At 45.0% G+C, this 15,816-nt stretch overlaps 1 protein-coding gene across 10 annotated transcripts in view; it reads left to right on the top strand.

The window, feature by feature from the left end:
- FAM53A (family with sequence similarity 53 member A) overlaps positions 1 to 15,816 on the top strand; it is a 144,088-nt gene that overhangs the window by 38,969 nt on the left and 89,303 nt on the right. For 4 of the 10 annotated variants that reach the window (XM_045019599.1, XM_045019609.1, XM_045019610.1 and 1 more), the window contains exon 1: positions 314 to 452. The exons of 1 other annotated variant lie outside the window; for it this stretch is intronic. The gene's annotated coding sequence lies outside the window, so the exon portion shown is untranslated. Of the gene's footprint in view, positions 1 to 313; positions 453 to 1,916; positions 1,939 to 7,628; positions 7,651 to 8,853; positions 8,877 to 8,938; positions 9,055 to 11,715; positions 11,738 to 15,816 lie in introns of those variants that run through there. 5 more of the 10 variants (XM_045019607.1, XM_045019608.1, XM_045019603.1 and 2 more) reach the window with 5 other exon arrangements.

The following is a 15,816-nucleotide window of genomic DNA, read 5'->3' on the forward strand; positions in this document are numbered from 1 at the left end:
TCCATGTGCTGAACAGCTGAATGAGAGGCTAAAGACTGCAGTAATGATATAAATAATGCAGCTTTACTCCAAAGGTGTTCTAGCAGTATGTGTTAATATTCCATATGTATTATTCGCTAAAAGCTTCCAGTTCCTTATTTTCTTTACCAGTGTGACGGGGCGTGCATGCCTTGCACAGGGACAGCGGGGGTTAACCCCTCACTGTGGGCTGAGGAAGCCACGCCCCCATGGCCCTACTGGACATGCTCGAAGTGCAACACCAGTATAAGAGGGAGCAGCCTGGCTCAGTCTGGGCTGATTGCTGTAGGGGAAGGTGGTGTGCTGCTGGCCCCTGCTGAAGGGCTGTGGTGGGCACTTTGTGATGTGGAGGCTGGTCAGCTGTCCAGGCTCTGGATGTGACTGAAGGAGAAGGAACTGGGGGAACTAGGAAGCCACGAGATACGGAGAAGCAGGTAGGGAGTAACCCAGGGAGTCTTTCCGTGGAGTTGGTTGGACAACTGGAGACTAGCTTGGTGTGTTTTGGCCGGATCCCTGCCAAGCTGGTGTCAGGCAACCCTGCCACTGACAGGGCCCTGGGTTGGGACTCTGTGGAGAGGGAGGGCCTGGGTCCCCTTATCCTGGCTGCTGGCCAGGTGGTGGCCCATCCTGACAGTGGCTGACTCTGGCTGCTAGGCTGTGCAGCCCTGAGCCTGGGGATGTGCAGGAGTGACAGCGGGCCTGGCCTGTGACAACCAGTTTTTAAAGACCTACGGCTGATTGCTATGGAATGGAAGACATTTGTCTTTGGCACAAATTAAAATCTGAATCTAGAAAATAGAAAATGAGTTTAAATTGCAGATATCTGGATAAACAGGACTGTAGTTCAATAAGGAGAAAAATGCTGAATTAAGGCAATGTTTGGAGTCACTTATATGTACTTCTCTGAAACTCTAGCTCCATTCAGACAGACACATACTGAAGTCTGAACTGAAATCAAATTACTATGTCCAACTCTGCCGTTTCAATCATTCATCCCATTTATAGGGGTCTTTTTGTCTTGAATTAGGCAAAATGTGAGCCCAACAGGAAATTAAGCAACCAAGCAAAATCAGGAAATTCACTCAAGTGGCTTAGCCAGTGGAATGCCATGGCTATCTGCAAACTAAGGCTCCAAAGAGGAAAGGTTGAACTGCAGTCAGATTTATTTTCAGAAAGGCTAATGTGCTTTTAATTTGTATAAGACTAGTAACCATGAAAAAACCAAGGCAGAGCTTTATGCTGTTGTTTTGAGATTTGCTTTTTATTCTTAATATATTATGCATACATATATACATATAGGAGTATAATAACAATACTCTACTTATACAGCAAACATCAGACTGCCACATTCTCAATTTGGTGTTGAGAATTTTTTCTTGCTGTAAATCAACATTTTTATGTTTAAAAGCTCAAAATGAACTGGAACAGAAAATATAAATTCAGAAATTTCTCCTCACTCCTTGGACAAAGAAAATCTATGATGATTCATTTTAAACATCCAAGCACTATTTATTTTTGTAGTGGCCTCTAAAATTGTGTGTGTGACACCAACCGACTCGGGGCAGGATCAAACCTGGGATCTCTGGAGCTTAGTGCATGACCTAAAGCCCATATAGCTCTTAGCTAGGCTATAGATCAAACTCATTAATCTCTCTCTAAGTGGTCTCGGTGCCACTAGATGGGACAGAACACCACACCCAGGAGGTATGTGGGTTACATGTGCAATTTTGCATGTGTAATATTTTTCTGCGTCCAATTTTTTGCATGTAACCTCTGATTTGCATATTTGCAGTAAGCAGCATACTTAGACATGTAACTATACTTTTTTTGCATGCAGAGATTATTATTGTAATGCCTAGAATTCTTAGTCGTGGACTGGGACTCCATTGTGCTGGGTGCATACATACACACAACAAAAAGGTGAGCAAAGAACAAACAAGTGGAAGACAAACAACAGATGGATACAGATATAGATGTGGGCGCACAAGAAAACAATGAAACACTCACGACTGGCCAGCACAATAGGTAGTGGTATCACTGTATGAGTGGACTAACCATTGTCGTTGTGGTGAAGGAGAGTTCTAAGGAAGGTTTTGAAGGAGGTTAATGAGTGGCTTTGCACATGTTTACAGGGGACTCCTCCCAAACATGAAGGGCAGCATACAGGAAAGCACAAAGGTGCTTGTTTGAAAATTTAACCAGTAGCTGATGGGACTGACATCGCTGGCTGAGTAGAGAGGAGAGCTTATGCCTAGGCAGGGAATGAAAGATAGAGTGTGGGGTTGGCTGTGAAGGCCCTCGAAAGTGAAGACAAACAACTTACATTTGCGGTGACCAAGAAGAGGGAGCCAGTGGAGCGATGCAAAAAGAGGGAGGACATGGTCAAAGCAGCAGGCGAGGAAAATTATCTTTGCAGCGGCATTCTGCAAGGATCTGAGCAGGCCAAGATGGCATTTGTCCGAGAGAAGGCTGTTGCAGTAACTGAGTTGATGAGCGCCTAGATGAAGATTTTAGCTGTATGGATGTATAGGAAAGGTCTCATCTTGGAGATATTATGCAGAAAGAATTGGCAGGATTTACACATAGCCTGAAAGGGAGTTGAAGATGACTTCCCGATTATAGACCCGCGTGACAGACAGGATGGTGATGTTCTCCACAGTGATTGAGAAAGGAGGTAGTGGGAAGAGCTCGGGAGAGAGATTGAGGTCTGACAGCTAGACATCCAAAAGATGTCAGAGAAACAGGCTGAGCTGCTAGTTTGGACAGAAGGAGATAGGTCTGGAGAGAGGGATCGAGATCTGTGAGTCCTCAGCATAGAGATGGTAGCTGAATGTGTGTTTGTGGATGAGATTACTCAGAAATAAGGTGTGAAGGGAGAAGATGCAGTGTGAGCATAGAAAAGAGGTTTTGCATGCAAAACTCTAGGTGAAGAATTGTATGCCTAGTATTTTGGGCATGCATTATTATACCCAGAATTAGACAACTGAGTTGAAGATTGTGTGAAAACTTGGCCTGTAATCATAATTTTGAGTATCATAAAATATAATGGTTTCTTCCTTATCAGACGATACTAATGCTCTGAATATTTTGCATCCGATAAAGTGAAATAGAGATTACTGGCCTACAACATTTGCTAATACAATGTCTTTATTTCCAGTAAAGTTTTCAAGTTTGAAGGGACTTTGGTTCCTGGGAACAGGTAAAAGTTACTGAGGCCTAACATAAAGCTCCTTGCCACAGCATACCATGCTCACCATAGTTCTCAGAACAACAGAAAATGCATAGTTGTGTGATTAAGACAATTCCCATCCTGTGAGAGTACCCCACCCATCCAAAATTATCCTGCATAGGGATGCTAATATAAATTAGTCTTTCTTTTGTGCCCAATAGATTTTTTTTTTGGGAACCTAGTTATAGAATAAGAGACCAGAAAGTTGGAAAATATGGTTTCATTTTAAAAAATAAATAATAAAAATCATCAAGGCTAGAAATGACTGGTGGTGGTTTGACATTCAATCTTGGATAGTGGTGAAAAATGTCAGTGATGTTTTAGAAAAGCATACCCTGGGTAGTTGTACCTAAGTTTATTCATGTCACATATCCCCCTCAAACTGCCAAAGGCGTCTCCAAAAACAGAGTTGCTTGCAACAAATTCATCTTTCTACATCCTTCCAGATTCTCTAGGATCAAAATTATTCTAGTCAAATTCTGCCTGCACACACAAGGCATCTGCACCTGATATCTTTTCAGGGCAAAATTTTGGCCCCACATTTCTTCTTTACATTTAGATGACCGTTGCAAACTGCCTTGTTTCTCAGTTTCAGATTCTTTTATTTAGCATTCTTATTGCTTATCTTACTCACTACAACTCCCCCAAAGAACAGACAATAAGGGAAAGCAGTTTACAGACAAGCAAACCTTAATCTGTTAGAACAGTCAGAGCTAAACTAGCTTTAGAACCCACCAAAAGGCAAACACAGTTAGGTCAGGACTTCCCCATACCATCAGAATCCAGACATTTAGCTGTAGGATTGCCAAACAAATAGACTTGGGTGGGGAAGTGTGAAAAGCCAGTTTGACAAACTAGGCCATGCTAAAAATTCCTCCTCCCATATTGCACTAGAATATGAGGGATGTCATGGGACTCTTAAAAAATATTGCAACGCCTGCTCTAAGTAGGACTACAGAGCCAGTTTGGTTTCTTTCTTCACCCACCACCAAAAAGATTCCATCAGATCTGGCCCTAAACCAAATGGTGCCCCACACAAAGAGCATTTCAGTCCCCTGCCCCCCCGCCCCCCATTAAACTTCTGAATACCTTAATTTTTATTGCATTTGTAGCCCATTTCACAACTTTGATGCATGATTTACCCATCATATAAGATGATACATTTGCACACTAGGATCTTTAAATCTGTATTTATTCATGCCACAGATAAGCAAATAATTTTTTTTCCTCTAAGCTTATAGACACTTTTTAATTTTAAGAATAACTGAAATGTACTAACATCAATACCTGAAACATTTTACCTCCAACATTTTTTCCCCTTTTGTCGCTAACAACAAAAAGAGCACCCTGAGCCTGGTGCCCCCCAAACCCAGCACCCCAAGTGATTGCCTGGGTTGCCTGCCCCTAAATCTGGCCCTGGGCTTTGTGCGCTTGGAGATGGCATCCAGGTTGATTGCTTGCCGGCTAAGGGGGGTTTCAAACTGTCCCTGATACAGAGGATCAGCTAGGGTTTTATTGCATTTGGAATCTTTCTGACAGGGCTTCATAAATGTCACTGGTCTCTGAAAACAGAGGCCCCACTTGTATCATAAGTATTTTACAGGGGAACAGATGAATGGCTAATAATGATTCCGGCAGGAAGAGGAATATTATGATTTCATGTAACTTAACTGAAATTTGCTAGCAAAATTCTAGACTGCTTACCTGTATTACACTCTCAGATCTTAAGATACAGAAGAAACAGTGTGGAGCAGTTATGCATATGCCCAGCTGCTTTTGGATTAGTAAAGTTAATGACTAAACTCTTTAAAATGTGATTACTGCATGATTATATGGTGCAAAATATGTTTTAGTTAATGCAAAATGCACACCTGAAATTTAACATCATTCTGCACTGTGGATAAATATGGCATTTCATTCACTTTACTGCTTCTCTCTTGTTTGCATAGGTGTGGGAGGGGCAGAGTGGGGGCAGAAAGAGGTAGAGCAAGGGCGAAGTGGGGGTTGAGCACCCCGGGGAAAAGTAAAAGTCAGTGCCTATGCTATTTAGGCAGCTTCCACGCAGCTTGTCCACTTGTTGGTGCCTCACATCAAATAGAATAGGAAGCCATTAGGAGATTGGAGGAGTGTGCCACCTGGTACAATTACCTGCTCATGGCTCAGATCCCCACCTGCTCATGTGCTAGACAGAGAAGAGTGGGCCCATCAGAGGTAATGAAAAATAGACTGGAAGCCTTTCCTACCTGTGACAGGGGAAAGAGACAGGGAGAGCTGCAGAAAGATGTCAACGGAGAAAGTGGGAGCAAATGAAGGTAAAGACTTGTGAGAGTTAAAGGAGGGAAGGAGACAGAAGCTTGAAGTACAGATGATGAACCTTACTACAGTACCTGGAAAAAAAGAGTTGAAAAAATCATTACTGCAGAGACTTTTGTTCGCTATAACATGATAGGAACAAAGCAGCGTGGCAGCACTAAGGATACATAATGTCTCTCAAGTTTGTTAGGATGCTTTGAAAAAGTTAAACTAATAGGTTAAAGAGAGCCCCAGGATATAATTTGATTAGAGACTTTGTCAAAAGCCTTTTGATAAAGTCCCTCACAAGAAGAAACTACTAAGGAAACTTGGTAACTATGGCATGAAAGGTAAAATTATAAGGTGTTAAAAACTGATTACATGTATAACTAAATGGCCAATTCTGAGTGTGGAAAAGGGTTAGTAGTGAAGTGCCCCGGAGATCAGTTGTCTTCAATAGGAGTTCTATGCACAAAAGTGATTGCAGGATATGGCTCTATCATTGCCAAACAAGGTCATGGACAGGATCATGAAAACAGATGGAATACAATTTCTCATGTGTTTAGAATGGATAAGGCCAGAAGCAAGATGAATACAACCAAAAACTATTTCAAGGACCAGCATTAGGAGCTGAAGGAGACCTGTGTATTGTAGGTAATCTTTTCCCAACATCTTGGAAGTAAATTAGTGCCTGAAGAGGTAGTACAAAGAGGTCATTTGTTTCAAAGATAACTTATTAGACTGTGATGGTATGGGAAGGTGTCCTGACAAAACTGTATGGGGAGGCTTTAATGTCAACATGGACATTAAAAATACAGGGGATAAATTAAACAAACTGGGTGTTATAGGGCTTGCAAAGAAGAAAAGCAAAACCTGACAAAGGAAATACTGAAATAGCACTGGGGGTAAATGAATTCAGACTTGGCCATATACTAGTGCTAGAATTAAAAGCATGAAAAACAAACAGTATGAAACAGGGGTTTCCTATGGACAAATACAGTGATGATTTTGGGCCCTGATTCTGCATTAGGTTTGGCCGTGGGCCACTGCAGTCTCATGATGCATCACAAATTTACAATGTAGTTAGATACAATCAATACACAGGAAAGATTGGGAGGAAGGTAGTGTTGTAAAATTATATTATTATTATATCTACAAGCATTGGAAGGTGGAAATAGCAAAAAAGACAGTCTCTGCCCTGTTGGGCTCTCAGTCTTAGTGCTGTCCAAACAAACACCGTCCACTTCCTATTGTAGCTGCCTCGGAACTGCTTTTCAAACACTCCAACAGAAGCCTTTCTTCTATAGTAAGAAACAAAAACAGTCTATCCTGGCCTCCATTTTGAGAAAGACTAGAAAATGGGGATGTGGAACAATGGGAGTTTTCCAGAAGCATTTGATGCCTTTTCCCACAATTCCCCTGGGCTCCCCTAAGGTTTTCCTGGAAACCAGAGGGTTGGGAACTGTGGGATGTGACAACCAGAGAACAGTGCAACTGTAACAGTGCAGTACAGCACAGAGTAAGTGTGCACATCTATTCAGGAAGTCAAGTGAAATTAGTTATGGAGACTATATCAAGAATGTGAAAAGTTAAAAAAAAAAATCTTGTAATGAGAGGAGAATCTCAATGTCATCCAGTCTGCATATTGCTGCCATTTGAGGTCACAGTGACTCACAATTTCCCCCAATAGTTCCCATGGAGACTAGTGTTCTTCATCCATCTGTGTGGGCATCCTTAAAGAAAAGAATGGAGACTTTTCAGTCTTTCCTGTCAACCTCTGCTACATCTCTGAGGTGTGAGAAGTCAAGTCACCGACCATGGTCAATATCAACTGCTACAGATGGACCCTGGAGGATGAAATCCTCCTGATAGCCACAGATAGATCTTCTACCCGCAATACCAGGACTGTCTCAAGCGTGTGACCTTGCCTGAAGTGCACTTGGGTGAAGTCCAGCTGTAGTGGAAGCAGTTCTTAGCTAACCACTCAAAAATGGGAGCTCTGACACCGGAGGAGCTGGAAAGGTTTCCCGAGGATTGGCTGGGACTTTGCTGCACTTCAGAAGGGACAGAAGGCCGCTATGAAGGTGGCATTGGACCTTGCTGCCAACAAGGTACCTTTCACCATCTAGAATGGGCCTGGATCTGCATCTCAGGCTCTTAGAGTTGCAGGGAAGGATGAGGAGAATCCCTCAATACTTCTCCCCAGCATTGCAAGCCTTTCTAAGGCTCTGGCTGTGCGTGTGTCTCAACCCACCTTACCCGGCATCGCCAGCCTCTCTGAGGCCACTGGCACTGGGTGTGCGCCTGTCTCAACCCCCTCACCTGGCATTGCCAGCCCCCTGAGGCCATCAGCACTGAGTGTGTATGTGTCTCAACCTTCCTCTCCTGGCACCGCCAGCCCCGCTGAGGCCTGGCACTGGGTGCGTGTGTCTCACCCGGCACCGCCAGCCCCACTGAGGCCTGGCACTGGGTGTGTGTATGTGTCTCACACCCCCTCACCGGCATCGCCAGCCCCACTGAGGCCTGTGTGTGTGTCTCACACCTGCTCACCTGGGTGTGTGTCACACCCGCTCACCCGGCATCGCCAGCCCCACTGAGGCCTGTGTGTGTGTGTGTGTGTCTCACACCCGCTCACCTGGCATTGCCAGCCCCACTGAGGCCTGTGTGTGTGTGTGTGTCACACCCGCTCACCCGGCATTGCCAGCCCTGCTGAGGTAGGGTGTGTGTGTGTGTGTGTCACACCCGCTCACCGGCATCGCCAGCCCCCCTGAGGCCTGGCACTGGGTGCGTGTGTCTCTCAGGTGCCCTTCCCCAGGCTGTCTGCGCCCGCAGGCTCTGTGGTGGGGTCTCCCAACCCCTCCCCATCTTTGAGGCGCAAGCACGGCCGTGGCCACCACAAACCCCTCGAGGTAGAGGGCGGCGGGAGGACGAGCATCGCGCCCCCCCTGAAGCGCGCATGCCCATTTCCCAGCAAGGCTCGCATCACTACCCCCCCCCTTGTAACCCCTGCGCAGGCGTCCACCGACGTAACGCGTCCACAGCTATTCTCGGGCTAATGAATCAATACACATGCGAGAGGGGCAAAGGCTCGGGAGAGGCGGTTCTTCTGCGGGTTCACCCGGGGATATTTTGACGTTTTATCTCAGCCAGAGCACGCGATCCGTAACAGAGCAATACCCGCCCCCCCGCGCCTTGCATGAGCGCATGCGCATGTGTACTATATATGGCGCCGTGAGGTCGCTATGCCTTCTGGGAGTTGTAGTCCGGAAAGGGCCGTTGAATGGGGTATCGCTGCTGTAGAAGCGCTCCCGTGGCTAGCCCGTCCCCTGTGGGCGGGGTGAGTGTGCAGTGCGGCCCTATGGCGGCGGGGGTGAGAGGTCAGCGGCTTGCAGACCCGGCCAATGGGAGGCTCGTGGCTGGAGGGGGCGGAGCTCGCTGTGTTTTGTTCAATTGCCATTGAGGAGCGTTGTTCACATATGCGGAGGGAGGCGGCCCGGGCTGGCCTTGGAGGGCAGGTACCTGGTGGGGGCAGCGGGGCCGGGCACGGGGAGTGAGTGTGAGTCTGGGAGCGGCGGGACGGGTAGCGGTGTCGGTACCAGCCGGGGAGGCAGTGGAGCCAAGGACAGCGGGGGCCCGGTACAGATGCCGCGGGGGGGGGGGGTCACAGTTGCGGTGGGGAGGTACCGGGCGCAGGTAGCTTCTGCGGGGGGCAGCTGCGGGGCCGGGCACCAATCCCTGGGGGGTGGGAGGGGGCGAGCTGCGGGGCCGGGCGCAGGTCCCTGGCCGGAGGGAGGGAGGGAGGGGGGGGGGCGAGCTGCGGGGCCGGGCACAGGTCCCTGGCCGGAGGGGGGGGGGGGCGAGCTGCGGGGCCGGGCACAGGTCCCTGGCCGGAGGGAGGGACGGAGGGTGGGGTGGCGAGCGGCGGGGCCGGGCACATGTCCCTGGCCGGAGGGAGGGAGGGGGGGGGCGAGCTGCGGGGCCGGGCACAGGTCCCTGGCCGGAGGGAGGGACGGAGGGTGGGGTGGCGAGCTGCGGGGCCGGGCACATGTCCCTGGCCGGAGGGAGGGGGGGGCGAGCTGCGGGGCCGGGCACAGGTTCCTGCGTGGTGACGGTGGGGGGGGGGGGTGAGCTGTGCGGCTGGGCACAGGTCCCTGGGTGGTGACGGTGGGGGGCGGGGGTGAGCTGTGGGGCCGGGCACAGGTTCCTGAGTGGTGACGGTGGGGGGGGGTGAGCTGTGCGGCTGGGCACAGGTCCCTGGGGGGCGGGTGGGTGAGCTGTAGGGCTGGGCACAGGTTCCTGGGTGGCGACGGTTTGGGGGTGAGCTGTGGGGCTGGGCACAGGTCCCTGGGGGGCGGGTGGGTGAGCTGTGGGGCTGGGCACAGGTCCCTGGGGGGCGGGTGGGTGAGCTGTGGGGCTGGGCACACGTCTGTGGGAGGGGGAAAGTGCTGGTGCTGGGCACAGGACTGGGGGGAGTTGTGTGTGAAGTGCTGGTACAGGTCCGTGGGTGGGTGGGAGAGCGAGCAAGCTGTGGGGTTGGGGGCATGGGCTGCAGAGACAGGCACAAGTCTCGGGGGGGGGGAGGGGCAGGGCACAGGTACTGGCCGTGTATGGAGTAGCTTGCTGCGCTGGGCACAGGTACTGCGGGGGGGGGGGGGGAGCAGGGGGGTGGCAGCGGGGGCAGTTAGCCAGGCCTGCACAGGTACTAGCTGGCCGTGTGTGTGTGATACTGATGTGGGCACAGGCAAAGGGGCCAGGCATAGGTACCATCTGTGTATGGGGAGCAGAGGGGTGAGCACAGCTACCAGCTGTGGGTGGGAAGGGGGGAGCGGGCAGGCAGTGGGGCTGGGCACAGGTACTTGCTGTGGGATTTGGGGGATCAGCTGCGGGAGTGGCCACTCAGATATCTTTCACAAGGGATAGTGGAGGGGTTGGGCATGGCTTTGTGGGCACAAGGGCTTGGGTATTGGCTGATGGGCAGCAACGTCAGGGTAGCAAGACACTTTCTTGGTCCCTCTGCCTTAGTGGAGCTCCCTTGGGTAGAGCATACAAGTGCTGGCCGAAAGGACTGGTCAGAACGGCCCTATTCTCTTGATGGGACGGTATGGGTACTGAGCACCCCTCCCTCCAAGTGTGAGAGGGGAAGGAGGGACTTGTGCAGTATTGATATATAGGATAGGGGGTGGGATTGTGTGTGTGTATATATGTACACTGAAGGATGGCTTAGCGCTTGTGTGGAAGTGGGGGAGATTATGTAGTACCAGTGTTAGTATATACAGTAAAAGAAAACCACTGAGCACGACTTGCTTGAGGAAGTGTGATTCCTCACTCATGGGTGTAAACTGGCGACATTAAATACAACTCCATTATAGATATCATGATAACCTCTTGTCTCTAACAATTTTTAATATTTATATTTGGTGTCAGGTAATGCAAGCTCAGAATAAATGTTCGCTCCCCACCACCCTTTCAGCTGTTTACATTTGTTTTATAGTTGGAGTGGAAACAAACTTGATTTTGGCAGAATAAAAATGTAGTAACATCAATAATTGCAGCTTAGATTAAAATTAGGTTTTATGTATTGCTCTGTTATAGGTTATAAGATAAAGCTACTCCTCTAGGCAAAGAATTTTCTGGCCCGTATATAAATGTGTATATATGTTTGTATATGAATTTTGCAAGGATAAATTTCTTTGGTGTTCATGTAAACACTAGCTCTTAACACATGATTTTGTATTATGTCATAAAATATTTCAGGTTGTATATTTTATGACATAATACAAGAGCTAAATAATTACTCCTTTAGCAGTTCAGGCATATGCGAAGGAACCAAGTTGTGTTAATATAGCTACACATCTTCAACAATATCAGTATTAGTCTTTTTGCTATTCATTCCAAAATGTTGTGTTTTTTTTATAACAAATGCCTTTGTGGTTGGTGAACTAATTCTCATGTATGTATAGCTTAAAGCATTTCAAGATCCGTTGGGATAGAAGATGTGATGTAAGTGTAAGATTGTTATGACAAACTCACATTGGCTGTACCTTTTTTTTTTCCCCCCCTAAACTGTGAGGTTTTTTAAGTGCAGTGAAATTGGTTCTCTGCAATCACCCAAGTGACCAGCAAAACTCAGTTGCCTAGGAGAGGAGATCTTTAAAGGTCAAATAAAATTGTACTGGAAACCTTGCACACTCTAAAAAGGTAACTTGAAGATTAGGGGGAGCTTTGCTGGAGATGGCCTTGTATTTTAGTATCACATATATCTTTTTCTAAACCTTGGCTGAGTTCTAAAAATAAACCCTTCTTTTTATGTACCGGTACATATCATATCTTTCCTAACTGTTCCAATAAATAGCTCTTTGAAAAATAGAATGCTTTATAGCAGTAACAGTACTTTAGGTCATCTGATGGAGAGGAGTCTGAACTGTTCATGGGAAATCAGAACAGATAGATACTGTTTTGGTTTGGTTTTTTAAATGTGCATGCTGAGTTGTAGGCCTCAGGATGAGTTTAGCCAGCTGGTCAAATCTATTTTCTGGTCCACTGTGCTTACATTAAAATTAGCTCTTGTGAGCTGCTGTTGCAGGCTTCACTGTTACATTGCCCTGAATTTTTGTGTTTTGCAGTTTTAAAATGTGGTTAATCTTATAAAAATAGCTTTGAGCAGAAATCTTTGAGAGTGTTTGGTAAGTAAAATGTTTTGAAGATGTTTTAATTATACTTTGTGTATGTGCTGTGAATTGGATTCTTAATGTTTATCCCTGTATATCCCATTTTTGAATTGGAATGTAACTTAAAGATTTGCTTATGGGGAGGACATGTGCATGGGGCAAAGTGTAGGCAGATAACAGCAATTTACAGTACCTTAAATCTGATTTTTTTAAATAAAAAATAGTCTATTTAAAATGACTATTATATGTTGCTCTAATTACTTTTAAAATAGGATTGCTGCTACTTTATATCAGATCTCTAGGAAACATTCATCCATATTTTTTGTCTAAATTGTTTGTTTTTTTCTGTTCTGTGTTGTGAAATACAAACTTCTACTCAACTACAGTTTTCACTAGAATATATAAGTGCATTCTGTGTATGAGATATAAACATAAAATATCTGGCTATAATTATTTTGTTAATACTTGGCTCAGTGATGACTGGATGAGCCATATGGTGGTAAACTTTTACAAAATTTTATGTTGGAGTAACCTCACTGTATTCTGTAGGCCTCAATTGCAGAAAACCAGCAGCTTGTGTCTAGCCCAACCTGTAACACCCCATATCTTAAATATTTAATATAATATAGCTCACTTACTACAAGTTTCAAAAACTAGATTGAGTTCCAATATTCTACTTTTCTTCTCTTTGAATGCAAGTTTTTTGCAAAGTATTATGATTTGGATGGGAAGGGAGAAGTACTATATTATGAATAGTGCTTTCATTTTTTCTACATTATGTTTTAGAAATCCAGTTTGTACGTCAGAACTTGTGGGAAATTTATTTGGTGTGATTGGAAAGCTTAATGTAGTAATTAAATGTCATAGTAACATTACTACTTAATTTTTTAAACCCAAATTGTGTTTTGTGTGGGGTAATTTCACTCCTCCTCCTCCTTCCCCCCCATCCCCAAGAATTCCTCTGGAGTCTGGTAGCCATTGTTGGGTTTTTGCCCCCCACCCCTCAAAACACATTCCTTTGTGTTAACAGCAATGATGATGGCAGTTCTGGTCACCTCCTGTGGTTTGATAGATTATTCCCTTTAGAAACGTGTACTTAAAACTTTCCAACCCTGATTTTTGTTCCTGCAATAAATTTTATGATGCCACTTAGAATTGTATTTTAGGAATCTGTGTTTTGTTTTTGCTTTGGGTTTTTTTTAATAGTAAGATAAATCTCTTGTCAGACCATGTTAGAGGTAGGTGATCGTGGGTTTATATTTTCATTTTTTTTTAAAAGACTAACACACACAGTTGTTCTTTGCATGTTTGAGGGAAGTGATGAGAACACTTAAAACACAGAAGATTCTGTTTGGGCATGAGTTTATAATAAGTTCAAATTTTCTCTGTTAAGGAATCTGAATTATAGTTTTTAAAAGTTTAATTTGAATTTTCTTATGTTTCTATGGAAAAAAAACTTGTTTAGTATCTAAAATATTATCTTTAGAAGTTTTTATCATGCTCTTTTCTTTTTATGGCAATAGATTTTGTCCAGTGTTTGCTGTAAGATATTTTTGCTACTTTGATGTAAATATTTTCACACTGCCTCCTTCCTATTTAATATCTAGCTTCTACATTTTCACAGGCACACTTGTAGCATCTTTACAGTGTGGCCAAGAACATTTCTGTTTATCCAGCTGAAGGAAACAGTTTAACATCACAGCACCTAAAGAGGCAGTAAATGACAGTGTGTATATATATTGTATTGTAAAACAAAAATGGGCTGCATCTGTTGGTGAGAGTCATTTGATACAAGATAGTCTGTGCTAGCTATGGGAAGAAAAATCAAAGTTATTTATATGAGGACACCGCAAAAATAATGTTGTGCTAGCTGATTATGTAGCTCCTGATACTGCATATCTGTAGTGGTTGATATTAGTGGATAAGTGGACAGTATTAGTAAAATGGATACACACCTGAGAAGCAGTGATTTGTACTGACAGCTTCTTTTGGACATGTCTCGAGGCTTATGTGGCTAACATCTTAGCTGTCAGTGTTTGTTTATTAAATAGTCTTTCATACATTTATATTATAAAAGAAACAAAATATTGCGTAAGAATAGAAGAGTGGCCATACTGGGTCAGACAAATGATTGATCTAGCCCACTGTCCTATCTTCCGACAGCAGTCAATACCAAGCACTTGAGAAGGAATGAACAGGACAGGGCAATTTCAAGCGATCCATTCCCTGTCATCCACTCCTTGCTTCTGGCAGTCAGAAGTTAGGGACACCCAGAGCGTGGGGTTGTATCCCTGACCATCGTAGGTTATAGCCTATGTGAACTTATCTAGTTCTTCCTTGAACCCAGTTATACTTTAGGCCTTCACAAGGCATTCCACAGGTTGACTGTGCATTGTGTGAAGAAGTACTTCCTTTACTTGTGTTTTTTTTAAACCTACTGCCTATTAATTTCATCATGTGACCCCTGGTTCTTGTTATGTGAAGGGTTAAATAACACTCTTATTCACTCTCCACATCATTCATAATTCTATAGACCTGTATCATATCTCCCCTTAGTCCTCTCTTTTCAAAGATGAACAGTCCCAGTGTTTTTAATCTCTCCTCATATGGAAGCTGTTCCATACCTTTAATCACTTTTGTTGCCCTTCTTTGAACCTTTCCCAATTCTAATATATCTCTTTTGAGATGGTGCTACCAGAATTGCACACAGTATTCCAGATGTGGTGTACCAGTGCTGTACATTGAGTGGATATTTTCAGATAACTGATTTAAAAATTTTATTAAGATTAATGTTTAAAATTAAATACACACAAGTTAAGAGGGAAGGTACTGTACACCTGGGGTCAGGCTTGAGTTATGAGGAATTACAGGAATTGGTTACAAGGATGGAGAGAGATACATATCACATAATCCGCACCCCAATCTGGGTCTATGCTGGAGTTTTTAGAGCGTCAGTAGATAAGTGGGCTCAGGTACGCCACCCATGGAATGTATTAAGAGTCCAAGTCAGTATCGGTGTAGTGAAGAAGTACATGGGTGGGGTGTGTCCCTTGGTTTTGTCAGGGAAGGAAGTGGGTTATTTCCTTGGTCAGAGGTCTCGATTACTCAATGTGGTATTGACTGTCCTGTGATGTGTTCTGTATAAATGTCTCTGGACCACCTGATGGTGTCGGACACCATGACTCCGCATGCTCTCAGTACCGGCTCGTTGTGGGGATCCCACAAGCTCAGGGATCCCATGATCAGGGTATGTATCTGGACCTCGTAGCCCTGGGCTCTCAGGGTCTCAGCCAGCGGGATGTACCTTTACAATGACTCCAAATCTTTCTTGCGTATTAACAGGCTCTATATTTAGCTATCATTTTGTAGGTATAGTTGGAATTAAGTTTTCCAGAGTGCATTACTTTGCATTTATCAACATTTATCATCTGCCATTTTGTTGCCCAGTCACCTAGTTTTGTGTGATTCCTTTGTAATTCCTCAGTCTGCTTTGGACTTAATTATCTTGAGTAATTTTGTATCATGTGCAAATTTTGCTACCTCACTGTTTACTCCTTTCCCCAGATCATTGATGCAGTCCATATTTTTTTAATATATAAAATTCTATTA

Source organism: Mauremys mutica, chromosome 5 (genome assembly GCF_020497125.1).
Source record: "Mauremys mutica isolate MM-2020 ecotype Southern chromosome 5, ASM2049712v1, whole genome shotgun sequence".
In the NCBI taxonomy this organism is placed as follows: Eukaryota; Metazoa; Chordata; order Testudines; family Geoemydidae; genus Mauremys; species Mauremys mutica.